The sequence below is a fragment of the Triturus cristatus genome, chromosome 3_1 (assembly GCF_964204655.1).
Source record: "Triturus cristatus chromosome 3_1, aTriCri1.1, whole genome shotgun sequence".
NCBI classification, from domain to species: Eukaryota; Metazoa; Chordata; class Amphibia; order Caudata; family Salamandridae; genus Triturus; species Triturus cristatus.
The window spans coordinates 537442664-537459929 of NC_140583.1; the positions used below are offsets into that span (position 1 = coordinate 537442664).

General features: G+C 45.1%; 1 long non-coding RNA gene across 1 annotated transcript in view; it reads right to left on the reverse strand.

The window, feature by feature from the left end:
• Nucleotides 1-4603: 4603 nt before the first annotated feature.
• Nucleotides 4604-17266, reverse strand: part of LOC146860555 (uncharacterized) — a 58387-nt gene continuing 45724 nt past the window's right edge. The window contains exons 3-4 of the long non-coding RNA XR_014979170.1: nucleotides 9322-9456; nucleotides 4604-6549 (exon numbers count right to left, since the gene is read on the reverse strand). This is a non-coding gene — a long non-coding RNA (uncharacterized LOC146860555). The remainder of the gene's footprint in view (nucleotides 6550-9321; nucleotides 9457-17266) is intronic.

The following is a 17266-nucleotide window of genomic DNA, read 5'->3' on the forward strand; positions in this document are numbered from 1 at the left end:
GACGACACCCTCACCACCGCCGAGCACCTTCACTTCCAGATACACACCGACCACAAGACCACCCTCAGAGGCACCCTCATCTACAGATCCCCGGGACCACGCACACAATTCAGCGAAGCCATCGCAGATTTCATCAGCTCACTTGCCCTCACCTCCTCAGACTACATCCTCATAGGGGACCTCAACTTCCACCTGGAAAACAACAATGACAACAACACCACCACCACCCTACTGGACAACCTTGCCAACCTCGGACTCAAGCAACTGGTGGACACCCCCACCCACTATGCTGGCCACACACTTGACCCAGTTTTCTCCTCCAGCAACCACATCTCCTTCAGCCACACAACCAGACTACACTGGACAGACCACAACTGCGTCCACTTCAGCTTCAGGAAAACCATGATCCACCACCACCCACATCAGGCCCCCCGAAGATGCTGGGGGAAGATCACCACCGACCAGCTCACCACCTCCCTGAGCCAGAACCCCCCCAGCAACACAACGGACTCCAACGAAGCAGCCCGCAACCTCACATAGTGGCTCACCAATTGCGCCGATGCCCTTGCACCAATGAAGAATGCCCCCAGCAGACCAGGCAGCAACAAAGCCTCGTGGTTGACCAACGACCTCAAAATTTCCAAGAAATCCTGCCGTACCCTCGAGAAAGCCTGGCGCAACAACCAATCAGCAGAAAACATGACAGCCCTCAAGAACGCCACCCGCAAACACCACCAGCTGATCCGCACCACCAAAAAGACAGCATTCAAGGAACGGCTGGATAACAACACCCACAACAGCAAGGAACTCTTCAGCATCGTTAAAGAACTCTCCAACCCAAGAGCCAGCAACAAAGACATCACGCCCTCGCAAGACCTCTGCAACTCACTCGCCTCATTCTTCCACCGCAAGATCGCCGACATACACAACAGCTTCGGCGCTCACACCATGCTCCCAACCACCAAACCAACACCCCCTACCACCACCACCACCCTCCGTACCTGGACCCCCGTCAGCACTGTAGACACCACCCACGTGATGAACACCATCCACTCTGGCTCCCCAGCCGACGCCTGTCCACACCACATCTACAACAAAGCCGACTCCATCATCGCACCCCAACTCCGGAACATCATTAACTCCTCCTTCGCATCTGCCACCTTCCCAGAAAGCTGGAAACATGCAAAGATCAGCACCCTCCTAAAGAAGCCCACCGCAGACCCCACGGACCTCAAGAACTTCCGCCCCATCTCGCTCCTCCCGTTCCCCGCCAAAGTCATCAAGAAGATCGTCAACAAACAACTAATCGCCTTCCTTGAGACAAACGACTCCCTCGACCCTTCACAGTCAGGTTTCCGAGTAAACCACAGCACTGAGACCGCCCTCATCGCAGCTATCGACGACATCAGGTCCATGCTCAACAACGGGGAAACGGCTGCCCTCATCCTCCTCGACCCATCGGCCGCATTCGACACTGTCTGCCACCGCACCCTAACTACACGCCTCCACCACGCCGGTATCCAAGGAAAAGCCCTGGAATGGATCACCTCCTTCCTCGCCGACAGATCCCAGCGAGTCCGCCTTTCTCCCTTCCACTCAGCAGCCACCAAGATCATCTGCGGCGTTCCTCAAGGCTCCTCGCTCAGCCCCACCCTCTTCAACGTCTACATGAGCCCCCTCGCAGCCATCGCACGCCAACACAACCTCATCATCATCTCCTACGCTGATGACACCCAGATGATCCTCTCCCTCACCAACGACCGCACCACCGCCAGAGCCAGCCTCCAGGAAGGAATGAAAGACGTCGCGGAATGGATGAAGCTCAGCCGTCTGAAGCTGAACTCGGACAAGACGGAAGTCTTCATCTTCGGACCATCCCCCTCTGCCTGGGATGACTCCTGGTGGCCCCCTGCTCTGGGCACCGCCCCCAAGTCCACGGACCACGCACGCAACCTGGGCTTCATCCTGGACGCCTCCCTCACGATGACCAACATCATAATATGCTTAAGATATATTGATGTCCTCCTTCTTATTTGGGAGGGAGGGATTTCTGAAGTGAGGGAATATATGAGCCTTCTCAGTGAGAATGATTTAAACCTCTACTTAAGGTATGCCTATAGCTTTGAATGGATGGATTACTTAGATCCGATCCTCAACGTTGAAAAGTGATACCTTTCTCATACTCCGAAGCAAGCAACAAGAGCCAAATGGCTGCATAGATACATTACAACATACACAAGTGAAAGCATCATTTGGAGGAGCATTTAAAAAAACCAAAAAACACATTACAAATATCGTCTTGATAGTGTGTAGGAAATGAGTTGTTGTACACAAGGTCTTTTAGAATGGCAAAATAGTTGTTGAATAGTTCGAGATCCTTATTTGCTGCTTGGATAAGAACTGCCATTTTGTAGGCAGTTATATCCAGACGTGCTCTAAGATTTTGTGAGGGTGCCGTTAGAATCTTGGAGCCAAATGGAATGTTTTTCTTTTCCTGGATGTTTAGCCACTTGGTGAAGGTAATACGCCATTTTGCAATTTTTCTTGTGAAAAATATTAGATCATTGATAATGGTGCCTTTTTTATGTCATTGGAAGGGTCTAGGAACAGTATGTCAGCGTTTTTTTTCTGAGCAGGATGTGTTTGAAATTTATGTTTGCATTTTTAGAGAGTTTAGAGGGGTAAAGCATAGTGAAGGAATTGCTTCCTGTCGGTTTAATATTTAATCCTGTCATGTTTGTCGAGGAGAGTTGGAATCTGCAACTATTCTGATTATCCTTAGCTGCCTTAGGATCAGGAGAACAGGAAGCAGGGCAGGGCCAGTTACGTCAGATCAATTTGGAGTCATTTCAACAGGGCTGCCTCTTGAAGGTAGCTAATCAAAGAAGTCCTTTTAACCCTCTTTCTGTTTCTACAGATAAATCAGACACAGGTTTGAGTCTTTCCAACATGAATGATTATTATTCAAGCGGAGAATGTAAAACCTGTTGTATATCCATGAAGAAATGTAAATCAATGAAGACTAAAAATCGTATCACACAATTTAAAATGAGATCCTTGGTGAATTGTCAGGCAGATTATGTAGGATATGCTTTGCTCTCTCCTTGTAATGTGATCTATATTGACAGCCAAGTCAGAACAATGAAAGAACAATGAATGTTAGGGTTTTAGAACACCTACCTGAAATTTAAGACCATTATAGGACTACCCTGTTGCATTACATTCTGGGAATAGGAAGGCAACTGAGAAGCATGTTGAGAGCTGTATTATGTTTCAATTATGGACTGAACTATCATCTGGTCTGAATATGGAATTGAGACTGTATGTACTTTTGTAAGTTAAGAAAAATGGCTTTTAGTGCGATTTCATGTTCTAAAGGTTATGACACTAGGCTAGGAATAATTACAATCTGGTCTTAAGCATGTTGAATGTTTGATATAAGATTTTTCACCACGTTAGTATGTCATGTTAGAATCCATCACAATTCCATACTAGGTTTTTGCCTCAGCTGTAATGTTGGTTTGTGGGAGTTACATCACACTCTTGATATCGTGACAATCTATTTTAAAGACTGTTGCTCTACATATATATAGAATATGCTTGCCAATGCCAGAGGTAAAACATCGAGTTGCCTGCTAAGAGTGCATTCTAAAATCTTTTACAAATCTATATATCACTGTGGCTATACATTTTGTAGAGTATTTAAGGCCAAAATGGCGGATTTGATCCTTCCATTTTAAAAAGTATGGGAAGCTGGCTGAACTGTGCCAGTGGACACTTAATTTACTTTTTCTGGACATGACCACTATGCACGTTGAAAAACAAGAAATTAAATGAATGCGCTAACACAGAGCAGTCTACTCTAACTGATTGCTGGTGTCTGCCCGCATCGTGAGCAATTAAATGGGACGATGGAGTCATTTACTTTAAGTTCAGAAGTAAGTTTATTAAGGAAATAAGGGTGTCAATACATAATACAATAGAACAGTCAGGAATCATCTAATGCAAAATAGCTCTAAAAATCAGAAATTAAAGGATTTGAACAAAAATAGAAAGAAAGAGAAAGAGAAAATACATTTCATACATAAAAATATGAAGCACCATTTATGAAAGTCACAGAGATTGAATAACTTCTTATTGGTCAGGTCTCAGTGAAGAAGATCTTTTAGCGCTCGCATCGATAAACAGTGTGACAGGTAGCCAAAGGTGTAAACGCTTGGTGGCTCAACCCAGGGAATTCATCTTACCATTTTAAATTCACTAAATAGTGTGTTCCCTACCCCTAATCTAGGAGCAGATTTATGTTAGATTTGCGCCACTTTTACGCCGCAGTTGCGTCACTTTTGTGACGCAGCGGCGGCGTAAACCCTTTGCCACGTTGCGCCCTATTTACATCGTGACGCATCTATGGAGATGCGTCACGGTGTAAAGCCCTGCGCCACATTAAACCTGCGTCAGGTTTAATGTATGCAGGGTGGGCGTTCCATCGGAAAAAGCCTCGGAAAAGTGACGCAGTGAAATCTACAAGATTTCACTCAGTCACTTTTCTGACGCTGCTGCGTCAAAACCTTGCGCCTGCTTGAAGCAGGCGTAAGGCATGACGCAGCATGTTAGGTATGGGCAGCCCCTAAACATTGCTGGAGTTGCGTCGTGCTTGCGACACGACTCCAGCAATGCGCCGCCCTTACGCCATCAGATACTTCACGCATCTGTTTATCCTTGCGCCACGATGCGCTGCATTGTAAATGCGGCGCATCTGTGGTGGCGCAAGGGTAAACTTGTGTGACGCATCTTTCCTGGCGCATCCCTGCTGATTTTCAGGGATGCGCCAGGAAACATAAACCTGACCCCCTAGTGTTTAACAGATGTAGGGCCTTGTTCTTAAGCGATCACCAATGCTCCTCTGTGTTAGAGGGGAGAAGTGGTACATTTGCCAATACAACTGTATAGGGTGTTGCTTCAGATGGGAGATGCAAGGACGTACAAACATTCACATCCCCCCACTGTAGTTGCATGGGAGCCCGCAGACCAACTAAACCCCCTCTATGGGTTGTATTAGTATTTGAAGTTAGGGGTACTAAGGGGTTGGTCATTGGCGCCCTTTCCTCAACATGGGAAGTTGGGATAGCTGCACTTGTGGAAGGTCTGTTATCATCAATCCTCTCCTGTCTGGACTCTACCATACCCACTTGTTCTTGTCCCTGTCTACTGGGGGGATGGGGTGCACTAAATAGATGCCACTACATTGGGGGGCAGTCTCTTATCTATACTGGCCAGTTTTACTATTAGCGGATCTAAAAGGGCCATAAGTTTTTCCTCAACTCTATTGTCTCGTTAGTACTACTTACATTACTAGGTCTACAAAATCCCTGAGCATCTGAAATTATCACTTCATTCGAGCCTCCCTTGCACCCGCAAGGCACGGACTTCCTTTTCACCATTTTGGATGCCTGTTGCGTTGATTTAGGAAGGGCGCACGCTTTCCTTTTTTTCTGATTATGTGCCCCCCCTACCGCTACAGAACTCCTTAACTGGCGGGTTAGTGTACTGACAATGGAGTTACATGGAGTAGAAAGAGTACTAGCTGAGCAGTCTAGCGTGGGGGGCTCATAATGCTGACACTCCGGGGGGGGATTGCCTCGGTTGAGGGGGGCAGTCAGTAACATTCGTATGTTCAGAAACTGATGATAATACAATTGGTATGGCTCCACTGGAGAGACTCCGAGGCTCTAGAGAGAGTCTTCTTTCTGTCAGCTGAATCTCGTGTGTTAAAACTGATTCAGCCCATGACAGAAACGCATCCAGTGTGCCCACTACGCCGGGCCCCCCTCCTCCCCTATGCTTGTTTCTACTCATTACCCCACGTTGTGTAAACAGCTAAAGTGTAAAGACAGATGCATATACACAGGTTATACCAACAACAGAAAAGCAGAGAACAGCCTAAACAGGTTAAATTGTCAATAAGATGGCCCAGTCCAGTATCCTACTGTCTCAGACGGGCCCGCCCTTGGACTGGGCTTCGCCCGGCACGTCCCGCACACGTCCCGCACACGTCCCGCGCTGCGGGGGTAGAGGCGGTGCTTTATGCGCTGAGGTGGACCGGTGCCTCCCCCTCGTCAGAGGGTCCTGGAACAGCTGTGGCTGTCCGTGATGCACCCTGGGTGATGTGGTTCCCAAGGGCAGTCAAGATGATTGGGGCAGCAAACAAACAGCGATGGCAAGCACCTCCAGGTGCGGCGTTGGTGGGTTTCAACACCTGTGACCGGGATCCTCACAAGCAGCAGTATGAGGGCTAAAAGTCAGTTAAAGGGACCCATGCTGCGGGGGGAGAGGCTGCGCTTTATGCACTGAGGTGGACCGGTGCCTCTCCCTCGTCAGCGGGTCCTGGAACAGCTGTGGCTGTCCGTGATGCACCCTGGGTGATGTGGTTCCAAGGGCAGTCAAGATGATTGGGGCAGCAAACAAACAGCGACGGCAAACACCTCCATGTGCGGCGTTGGCGGGTTTCATCACCCATGACCAGGATCCTCACAAGCAGCAGTACGAGGGCTAAAAGTCAGTTAAATTGGCAGTTAGTTCTGAGATCCTCTGTATACATTATTCATGCACAAAGAGATCGTACCTGAAATGGAAGGAGTAAAATGTAAACCTAAATATTTAATTTGGTTGGGGCTCGAGGCAAAATTTGAAGTGGCAAAATCATCTTTGAAAGTGTATTTAGTGAGAGGCAATATTTCACACTTGTCCTTGTTCAGTTTGTACCCAGATACAGCGGAGAATGATTGAACCTCCCTTAAAAAGGCAGGAAGAGAGGTTTGTGGCTGCGATAAAAATAATAAAATATCGTCAGCATAAGCTGCTAATTTGATTTGGGACTTATTCAATTTAAAACCATGAATGTCTTGATTCTGGCGAATCTTTGATAAAAAAGGTTCAAGGGCCAAATTAAAGAGAAAAGGGGACAAAGGGCAATCTTGACGAACGCCTCTACCCAAATCAAAAAAAGAGGAAGAAGCACCATTAGCACAAACTGCTGCACGTGGGTTTGAATAAAGGAGAGATATTAAAGATATAAACTTAGGTCCAAAGCCAAACCACTTAAGAGCATGAAAGAGGTAAGACCATTCAACTCTATCGAGCACTTTTTCTGCGTCTAATGCTATTGCTTCTAGAGAATGGGGCAAATGGGATGATTTAGATAAAATGTCAAAAAATAAACGGGTATTGTTAGTAATAATACGACCTTTAACGAAGCGAGATTGTTCCCTTCTTAATAAATTTGGTAAATGTGAATCTAAGCGTATAGCCAAATCTTTTGAAAATATTAACTAATGAGATGGTTCTATAATTTTTGCAGTACTTTAAATCTTTACCATCTTTGGGGATTAGGCAAATCAATGCTTCTGAAAAAGAGCCAGAAGAACCTCCAGAGTGTAAAAAGGAGTCTAAAAGGTGATGCAACTTGGGAACCAATAATTTAGAAAAATGTTTAAAAAAACTTCAGTTAGGGCCTGGTGCTTTTTCCTTTTTGAGAATTTTTAGAGCTGCAAGGAGTTCATTTCGTGATAAATTAAATTCCAAAGACGAAAGATCATGAATAGTGTCTCAGGAGAGTTGAATGTTGGAAAAAAATTGAGAGATGAGGTGCTGTGAGGGAGGATTTTCTGAGGTGTAAAGTGACTTATAAAAAAGTAAAAGTTCATTCAGGATTTCTGTATCTTTAAATTTCAAAGTGGAGTGTTTGTCAAAGATAGATTCAATGTTGAGCTTATTATGCTTGACCTTGAGATAATTGGCCAAGAGCTTCCCTGCTTTGTTTTGACCACTGTAAAATTTAGAACTGGATTTTAACAAGTATAATGAGGTAGATTCTTTGTTAAATTGAAGCTTAGCCTGTACCAATGCAGATAAACAGTCTTTTGATCTAGACGTATAATAGGAATGCTCCAGCTGCTTTATCTTATTTAGGAGGTTGATACTTAGCTTGCGTGCATTTTTACGTTTCTTGGACACATAGCCAATGATGAAATCTCTAGCCGATGTTTTAACAGCATCCCAAATAACATGAAAGGGCAAAGTCTCATTCTGATTAATTGAGAAATATTCATAAAAAAAAGAGGTAAAGGAGCAAGTAAACACCGGGTCTAAAAGAAGAGCATTATTAACCCCTTCAGCGCTGCGGGAATTCCCCCGCGGTGCTGAAGGGTTCGAGCGCGGGCGGGCCCATGACGGAACGGTTCCGTCATGAGCACAGCGCAACCGATGCTCATGACGGAACCGTTCCGTCATGGGGATGGAAGGGGTTAAAACTCCCTCTTCTGGAAGTATTGGACTTTTGGAGAATGTCAAGATGAATGGAAAGAGGGGCATGATCAGATATTAGAATAGATCCAATATCTGCATTTAGTAAGGCCTGTGAGACATTATGGGAAACAAAAAATAATCAATGCGTAATTGTGTGTGTTGGGCAGGAGAATAAGTGTATTCTCTAGCAGAAGGTTTACAGAGCCGCCAGGCATCAATAAGCTTATGCTGATTAATGGCCTGAACAAAAGATTTATGGGCTTTATTTGGAATGAAAGAAACCTTTGAGTTGCGGTCAATGAATGGGTCAAAAAGTTGGTTGCAATCACCTGTTAAAATGAAATTGTCCTCAATGCAATGAGAGATTTGTTGGGCTAGGGAAGTCCAAAAAGAGGAGTCACCAGCAGTTGGAGCGTATATGTTAAGTAAAGAAACCAGAGCATTCCCAATCAACAACTTAATACATAGCCATCTTCCATCTTTATCAGCATCCTGGAAAAGAAGTTTAACAGAAAGTGACTTGCGACAAAGGATCATGACTCCATTACGCTTGCCGTCGCCTGGAGAGAAGAAAACTTCCCCAACCCACCCTTTTTTTAACTTTAAAGATTCTTCAGCTGTTAAATGTGATTCTTGAAGGCAAGTAATATCGACTTCTAATTTGGCCAAATGAGTCAAGACCCTTTGTCGTTTAATAGGAGAATTAAGACCCCTGACCTTCCAAGAAATTATTTTCAAAGACATGAAGTAGCTAGAAAGAAAAGCAAGAAATACCAATTCAATTTGATAAATAGAAGGCAAGGGGAAAGAAAAACCACCAAGGTAAAGGATTAACCAAGTAACATGAGGAAGAGGGTGTAAAGAGATTCCAATATGAGAGTATGAGAATAGTTAAGCAAAGAGGTAAAATATAGAATAAAGAAGGAAAAGAGACATCTGAAAGATAATAGGAAGAAGGGGTAAGATAGGAAAAGGAAGGAAGAAAAAGGAAAAATTGTAGGGAGAGTATATACCTACAAATATCAAGCAAAAATGAGGAGGGGGTGGAACCACATGGAACGAATGGCATGACCAAATTCGACAAAACGAAGGACGGGGAAGGGATCCCATCCTGAATGACAAGACAGCTGCGTGCAGCGAACATCAACAGATCTGAAAAAAAGAGGAAGAAGGGAAGGTAATGAGCAGATGAAAAAGATTAATACAACATGTTGAACAAGCAACCAGAAAAAGACATGCAAACAAATAACATATTAGAACATTAAACGGAAACTCTATGCATGTAAGGCCAATGCAAGGATAAAGATAGGATAACAGACAAAAAAAAAACCAAGAGATATTCCAATGAACTAGTAAAGTCAGGTATTACGCGATGACGAATCTTCTGAAAATTCCATGGATTCTGCTCTGCAAGTGTTGATAAAGCTCTGCAGCCTCAACAGGTCTTCATGAGTCGTCGTTCTATTTCTGTAGGTAACTTTAAACAGGCAGGTATGAAAGAGACCATAGCGAGCTCCCAGAGAACGTAAAGCAGGTCTCATACTGAGAAACTCTTTGCTCCTGTTTGCCGTTTTAGCGTAGTCCTGTGAAAAGAATAAAGTTGAACCAGACCACACAATGCGTTGAGGGGACTTAACAGCTGCGAGAACTTTTAGCAAGTCTGTGTATTCAAGAAAATATAAAATAACTCCTCTCGGTCTTTGTGATGTTGAACGTTTGAAGATGGGCGACCAAGTCTATGGGCACGTTGAATATTGAGTTTAGTACCGTCTAGCAGATGAAGTAATCTGGGGAGAAAAGATTTGAAAAAAGGAAGAGGGTCTGAACCCTCAGTGCCCTCTGGAAGACCATAAATACGTAAATTATTTCTTCTGTTACGATTTTCAAGGTCCTCAATCTGTTTTTGGAGTGTGGAGACCTGGGATTGAAGTACAGTGACTTTGGTATCTGTAGCTCCAAAGGAAGACATATTATGCTCCACTGTCGTAAGTCTTTCATCCAATTGAGACCAGTTGTCGGTGAGGACCTGCAACTTGGAGTTTGTTTCCTCCATGAAGGGTCGAAGGGCTCTTATCTCTTCCAACAACAACTATATTGACACAGGAGAGGAGGTTTTGGGTGGAGAGGGAGGGTCTTTTTTTAAACATTTTATGTTGCTTTTCCCATCGCTGAAGAAGCAGGGGTCGTTGGGTTAGATCCCTTAGCTGAAGATAATACAGAGTCCTCCATCTTGGAAAATTCAGTAAAAATCTTGGCATTTTTAATGAAAGAGTGAGTGGACTTTGAAGAAAGAGGGTCAGGTTTCCTTAGTCTGCCCATGTAATACAGAGAGGCAGAAAAATAAAAAGGAATACACCTCAGTGGCAGCAGAAAAAGAAAAGCAGTGTTATGGAACGTATCCAGACCATAAATTGGACGTTATTTGTAAATCAACTATTGAGTTCAGATGCCACAACAAATGCTATGACACGAGAATGGTGCTCTCAAAAATAAAGAAAAATGTCAAGCCAAAGCAATCCTGCTAAAAACAAAAGTCACTTAACATGAGCCAATCCTGGAAGAAGCATCTACACAACTCGTAGAGATGTTGAGGAATGAACTTAAAAAAAAATGTCGCGGAATGAACTTAAAATGGCCGCCAAACTCCTTGCCCTTTCTCAGCAGAAGAGGATTATGAGGCAGAATACCTTGCCATAGGGAGATAACCAGCGCTTGAGATCATTGTGGAAGTAGCAGACAAATGGTTAAATCTGTCACCAGAGCGCCAAACAATAGAAGCGTAACCCGCTGCCACAAACAGCGTCGTTTAGAAAAAGCCCAGTCATAAAATGGCGGCCATCACTACATTCCGCATAAGCATCCACTTCAAAACAGAAGTATAAGCAAGATATTTAGGCAGGAAATGAGCGCTGGAACACACATCAGGGACAGAGCGACTTTCAATGATCGCTGTCAAAAATTTAGTAAAGAAGGAGCTCAGGAAACTCCCGCTGCAGCAAGGAATGTGGATACAAAATGTCGGTCATGACCGTACCGCGATGATGCTGGAGAAACCTCGTCAGAAAACACGGCTCCAAAGGCGACAGAAGAAGCACCGGGGATCACATCCTGTACAGGTCACCTTCCGATGCTTGCAGCAGTGATATAGTGAAGTGCAGAAGGCTGTAAGACGCGAAACCCCCGTGCCGCTCCGAGGAGCCTCACTCGCTCACCGCTGTGTCTTTGACAAATTTTGCGATGACCGATGGTCGCAAATAGACCTACAGCCATTTTCTTTAAGGGAAATCGGATTCAAAATGTAAAATGAAATATTTTCTTTTCATTTTTAAGAATAGGCTGTGGTCTGTGGGAAAGGTTTCCCCAACAGTCACATCGGGGAAGGGGTCCCTTTGGGATGCCTTCCCATTTGCGAATGTGTTACCACTAACTCGGAGTTGGCGTTAAAAAGTGAATGTTTTGTTACCGCATTTCGGTAGCAGAACATTCACACATACCACTGCGAGTCGCTATTAGGAAGGGTCGCCCTAGATACACCCCTTCCAAATGCTGGATCACAAACCCAATTTACGATTCGGTAATTGGTTATCGATTGCAAACTGGGCATTTGTACATACAAACATGTTTTTTTGCAGTCACAAACATCCAGATTCTGTGAATCAGGCCATTAGCGACCTCAAAATAGCATCGTACATCTGGCCCATGGTCCTACATGAAAACTAGCAGAATCTCATTTAGTTAGGTTGGTGCTATACAAGTAATACATAAATATATTCAACTGGGCACCATTGGAAAGTGATAACACCAGGCAAATATAAGCACACAGAAATTGACCAATCCTCCTCATGCACGTTTCGTGCCATCACTCACTCAAATATTTCGAGTGCATCTGGTGAGCCAATGATGAAACGCTACCAGGGATGGATCGCTCAATTTCCGTGGAATTACAAACTATGAAAGGTTGATTAAGGTGAAAACAAAACACTGTTTGAGTCATTTAAAGTTTGGGAAATGGTCCACCAAACTACTTGTAGTAGGATTTTTAATGCCCCCCGGCGACATGCCAGTTGCACTCTGGTCAAAAATACAATACTGGGTGGACCATCATTCACAGAATTATTTAGTTTTTCAAAGTCCCCCCCAAACTGGATATTTGTTTCTGTAAGACAAATTATACATTTCCCTTGATCTAGTGTCTGAAAAGTTTCAACACTCCATCCATCATCTCCTTGTGTTTGCTTTGAGCTTTTATGACATATAGTCGGGAGGCTGTCTGTATCTAAAAATATCCAGTTATTTAATTTACATTGTGTGAATGTGGTTTCAAAATCAAGATAGAAGTGAGGCACAAAATACCCCAGCATAGACACTTTCACGGCCCAGTCACAACGCCAAGCACTTAAACAATCAATCACTGTTCGATAAAATAAGTGAGCATGCAGCATTGTTTTTACAATTGTTTTTACGTCTGGTTTCACGTTTATCAAACCTTATTTTGACATCCATTTATCTCAAGCGCGTTGATTTAAAAACCACGTCCACACAGTGTAGATTAAAGAACTGGATATTTTTAGATACAGACAGCCTCCTGACCAAATGTAATAGCATGGTTCAGATCATTACCACAAAGTACTACTGTGCACAACGCACCACATTCAGTGATGGACACACTCTGTAGGAAGGTAGGATCCTTCTGCATGGGGACCCCCCCCTTTTTCCTGGTACTATGCTGTTTCTGACTAGTCTGACTGAGATCCTGCTAACCAGGACCCCATTCTCTCTGCTTTATCCCCTAAAGTGCTATGGTAAGTTCTTAGGTACATCCCAGAATGGACACTGGGGTACCCTTACCTGTCCCTAGTGTATGACACTAAGGTACCCAAGGCATAGGTACCCCAGGGGTCCCCCATAGGCTGAAACATGTATTATGCCACCTATGAAAGATATAGGTTCTCTTATATCTAGGGTCACTGAACTTAAAACCTATAAGTCACCCCTACAGCAGACCTTTTCAATCCTGAAGGCAGGGTGCTTGCTTCTGAGTGTGAGGGTTCCCCTGCATGAGCATGACACCCCTACAGCCTTCGGAGACCATTATCCCAGGTTGTAAATGAGACAGCCATGTAACATATAGAGGGGCACCACGTCATTATGCGATGACCATATCAAAACTGGCTGGAACGAATCCTGTCATGTTTGCTATCAAACATGCTGGAATCATACCCACACACCATAAACAGTGTGGTATGTATGATTCCAAACACTGTAAAGGTCCTCCATTAGACCCTCAGTACTCCCGGTGCCAGTCTTCTAGAAACAGACAGCACAACATGGCTACTGCTGACCAGAGACACGATTCTACCCTCCTGCTGCTGAGCCAAGCTTGAGCAGGAGAAGGCAGAACAATAGGCACCCTATCACCGGAAGGTGTGACCACCTCCCAGACAGGGTTTAGTATATTGGGGCAGGCCGGGAGCACTTGCCAGCGCCACATAGTCTGCGTACAGGGCACATTTGGTGCCCTCAATGCATAGTCCAGCTCAAACCAGTTCAGGGAGCCATTGGCTTCCGCTCTGGTGTGAAACTGGACAAAGGACAGGAGAGCATCCTCCCCCTTGTCCAGTCTCTCCTTACGGAGGAACCCCTGTATCGTCCCAACCTTTTCCTTAGGGTATTTAAGGGCTTACCAGTGGGTGGGTCCCTAGGTTCATAGTAGGACATGACACAATTCAGACACCACTTCAACTTCGACCGTCTGGGCACTCTGGACTTCGCTGGACTTTGCTCTGGGCATCAAGGCTGCAACCGGTAGAGACTCCTGCTGCTCCTAATCTTTCGCCCTGCTCGTCTGCTGCAACATCCATGCCTGTGCTCCATACAGTAAGCTGTCCAGGGCCTGTGGACATCCAAGACACCTGAAGGAATATCCATTGAAGTGAAGGAGTCACTTCCCTGCATCTGCAGGCACCACAACCAAGCTGACTGGTCTGCCAATCCTGGGCTCCTCCAGACTCCGAAAGGTTCAGCAACACAAGTAGTGGTTCTTCATGTCTCTCAAGGCCTGCCCTGTCTGCTCACCAAGTTTGAGGCCAATATCCTTCGTCGGAGCCAAAGGAACCAAACCCCTGTTCACCACTTTGACTTGCAGTTGCAAAGGCTTGTTGGCTTCCTTCCACCAAGATCTTCAGGCTCCAAGTAGCCCCAACCTCAAGCATCTTCAGTGACCAAGATCTTCATCCGCACCACATCACATGCAACGCAGGCCTGCTTCTTTGGTGAGCTGCTCTAGGTCTTCTTGCGACTCCAGTGCTTACGGCCTGTGGGTCCTATTGAGGGTCACTTTTGAATTCTTTGGGACCCACCACTTACTCAGATCCTGCCCTGACTCCCTGTTTGTGTTGAGTGTCCTGGGCCTTGCAGGTCCCGACATTGCACCTTCTTTAACTTCCACGTTGGTTGCAGTTGCCAAGGCTCGTTGGTGCTCCCACCGGACACCGACCCCTTAACTATCGACATCCGATGTGGGAATGCTTGTGAATGCCTTCCACAGCACAGTCTAGTCCACACAGCTGCAGTTTCAAGGTCACCGTCAGTTCTCCTGTAACACCTGACATCGGTGGGCATTCGCCTTCTGTGACTCCTGGTCACTCTTGAGTGGCATAGACTCTGTTCCCTCTGCTTCCAGGTTCTTCACATCTTGAATCCACCTTTGGGTTCCACCGGACACTTTCAACTCCTTCAGCAGCAGCATATTCCTGAAGTCCTCCATTGGGTTCGGCGGCGGTTTCCGACGCCACTTCACACCTATGCACCCGGCTACCCTGGTCCAGGTAACCTGGTTCCTAGTGTATCCACGGGTGGGGTGGCTCTCCAGACTCTTGCCACAGAGTGTCTTCAGGATCCACTGGGAAGGGTCCTCTTTCTTTAAAATTGCAACCGCGACTTACACGTTGATTTGTACGGAGAACACGGTCGTGTTCCTACACTGCAAACGACCTCCGTGAGGCTCCTAGATATTCACCTTGGGTGGTTCCTTGGGTCCCCAATATTTCTACGTCAAATGTAAAAATGTAAATGTCAAGGTACTTATAGAGCGCACTGTCACCAGACGGCCACCTTGCGGTGTCGCCTTTGCGGTTTCCTGGCGCTGATACTCATACCGCTGTGGAACCCCTCCTGGCTTTCCCTGTGAAGTGTCCACTCCTGGGCACCCCCAGGGTGAAGCCAGGCATCCTTAGCGCTTTTGGGGCCGGTGTGGAGGCTAAGCAAGCTATTGCCCAGAGTTGCAGCGTGGGGCCCGTGATTAGAATAGGCACCGAGGCGAGAATAGACAGGTCCGAGGAAATTGAGCCCGAGCCCCGCCGAGGCGGGAATCGAACCCTTGTCTCTGGCCAGATCTCTGCTTCAGGCTCTGCCGCTCTAACCATTGAGCCACACTCCTCCACGTCCTCCGAGTATTGTCTTGATTCAAGTTGTGGTTCACACACCACTATTTTAGTATATGGTTTGGTCTCCCCCTGGGGACCACTGTGTATTCTGTGCTATTTACCTGTTTCTATTGCAAAGTATTGTGTGTATTGTGCATATTTCTGGCTAGTAAATATCTAAATGTGTTATTGAGTATCTCATAATAAAGTCATATTTTTATAAATACACTGTGTGGTTCTTTTTCACTTAATCTATACCAATAAGATTGTGTTCTGGTAAAACAAGCTGCTTTACACTCATTCTGGACATGGCCAGAAGACTGCTCTCCATAGCTACCACTAAGAGAGCTTTCTAAGGTTGTCTAAGACCACTAAAATCACCATAAGGGTTGTCTGGATCAGTGCAAGATGTCTACTTACATGAGTGTACATCACATACTGAGCCAGCCACTCACACACTCTTCCAATTCTTGATAGCTCGTTTCTCACTTGACCCCGCCATATATTTTTTTCAGAACTAAATATCCCCTGAAGAAGGGCTATTCCATCCTGAAATGCATTGGGATTGTTTAACCTGGTGATCTAGCATATGTCTGGGTCTGCAGATCGTATTATATATGAAAGGCTGAAATTTCATGAGCACAAAACACAACAAACAATAATTGATTTAATCCAGAGTAAGATTACAAAAATCTGGATGACCAGCTCCCAGATGGGAATCCAGCAGAGCAAACAGGGGACGCTTCCGCAGGGGGACAGCGCTATTTGGACATTTGAATTCATGCTTTGGATTAGAAAGCGATACCCAACTGCATGCCTATAACCTAATTTACAACGTTAACACAGATCCAGTGTAATCAAAACTGGAGTATGTGAGCCACCTCAATTACTGAACTCATGTGAGAATAAACATATTACACATTATCCTAGAGTTGCTCTGTAATCTCACACAAAATCCACAGAATAGTGAATAGGAAGTATACCCTGTTCTTTTCAAGGTTCACATTCATAGGAGATTCATGAAACAATGCAACTTTCATTGACCAGTGCTACAAGTTCTAACAAGAGCGGTTGAGTTGTCCACTTTTACCACCAAACACTCTCTTGGGTTATCATTCATGGAACAAGGGTTACCATCATGACATTATCACAATCAGAACACAAGTGCTGAGTTTAAATACATTGACCAGTTTTAGTCCTAATAGCTGGCGTTAGCTCTTTGTTATTCAAATGTCTCAAATGTAAAAAATTAGCAGTTTTGAAATCACAGTGGTTGTTTTTCATGCTGTGTACAACATGCCAAATGCCAAAGTCTTTGTTTACATGTGTGAGTCTCTGTTTTGAAATGCGTCTTTGTAGTGCTAATGATATTGATTATAATGCCAACAACCGAGGCCTTTCTTTCAAAATGCGACTCCAGCGCTAGCAATAGTGATTATGTGGGCTTCGTGCCGTGCTATGCGTTAGCATCAAACTATATTGATGTCTTTGTTGTTCTTTGTCTGTTCTCTTGCAGGAAGTGGAAGACCAAGAAGGCC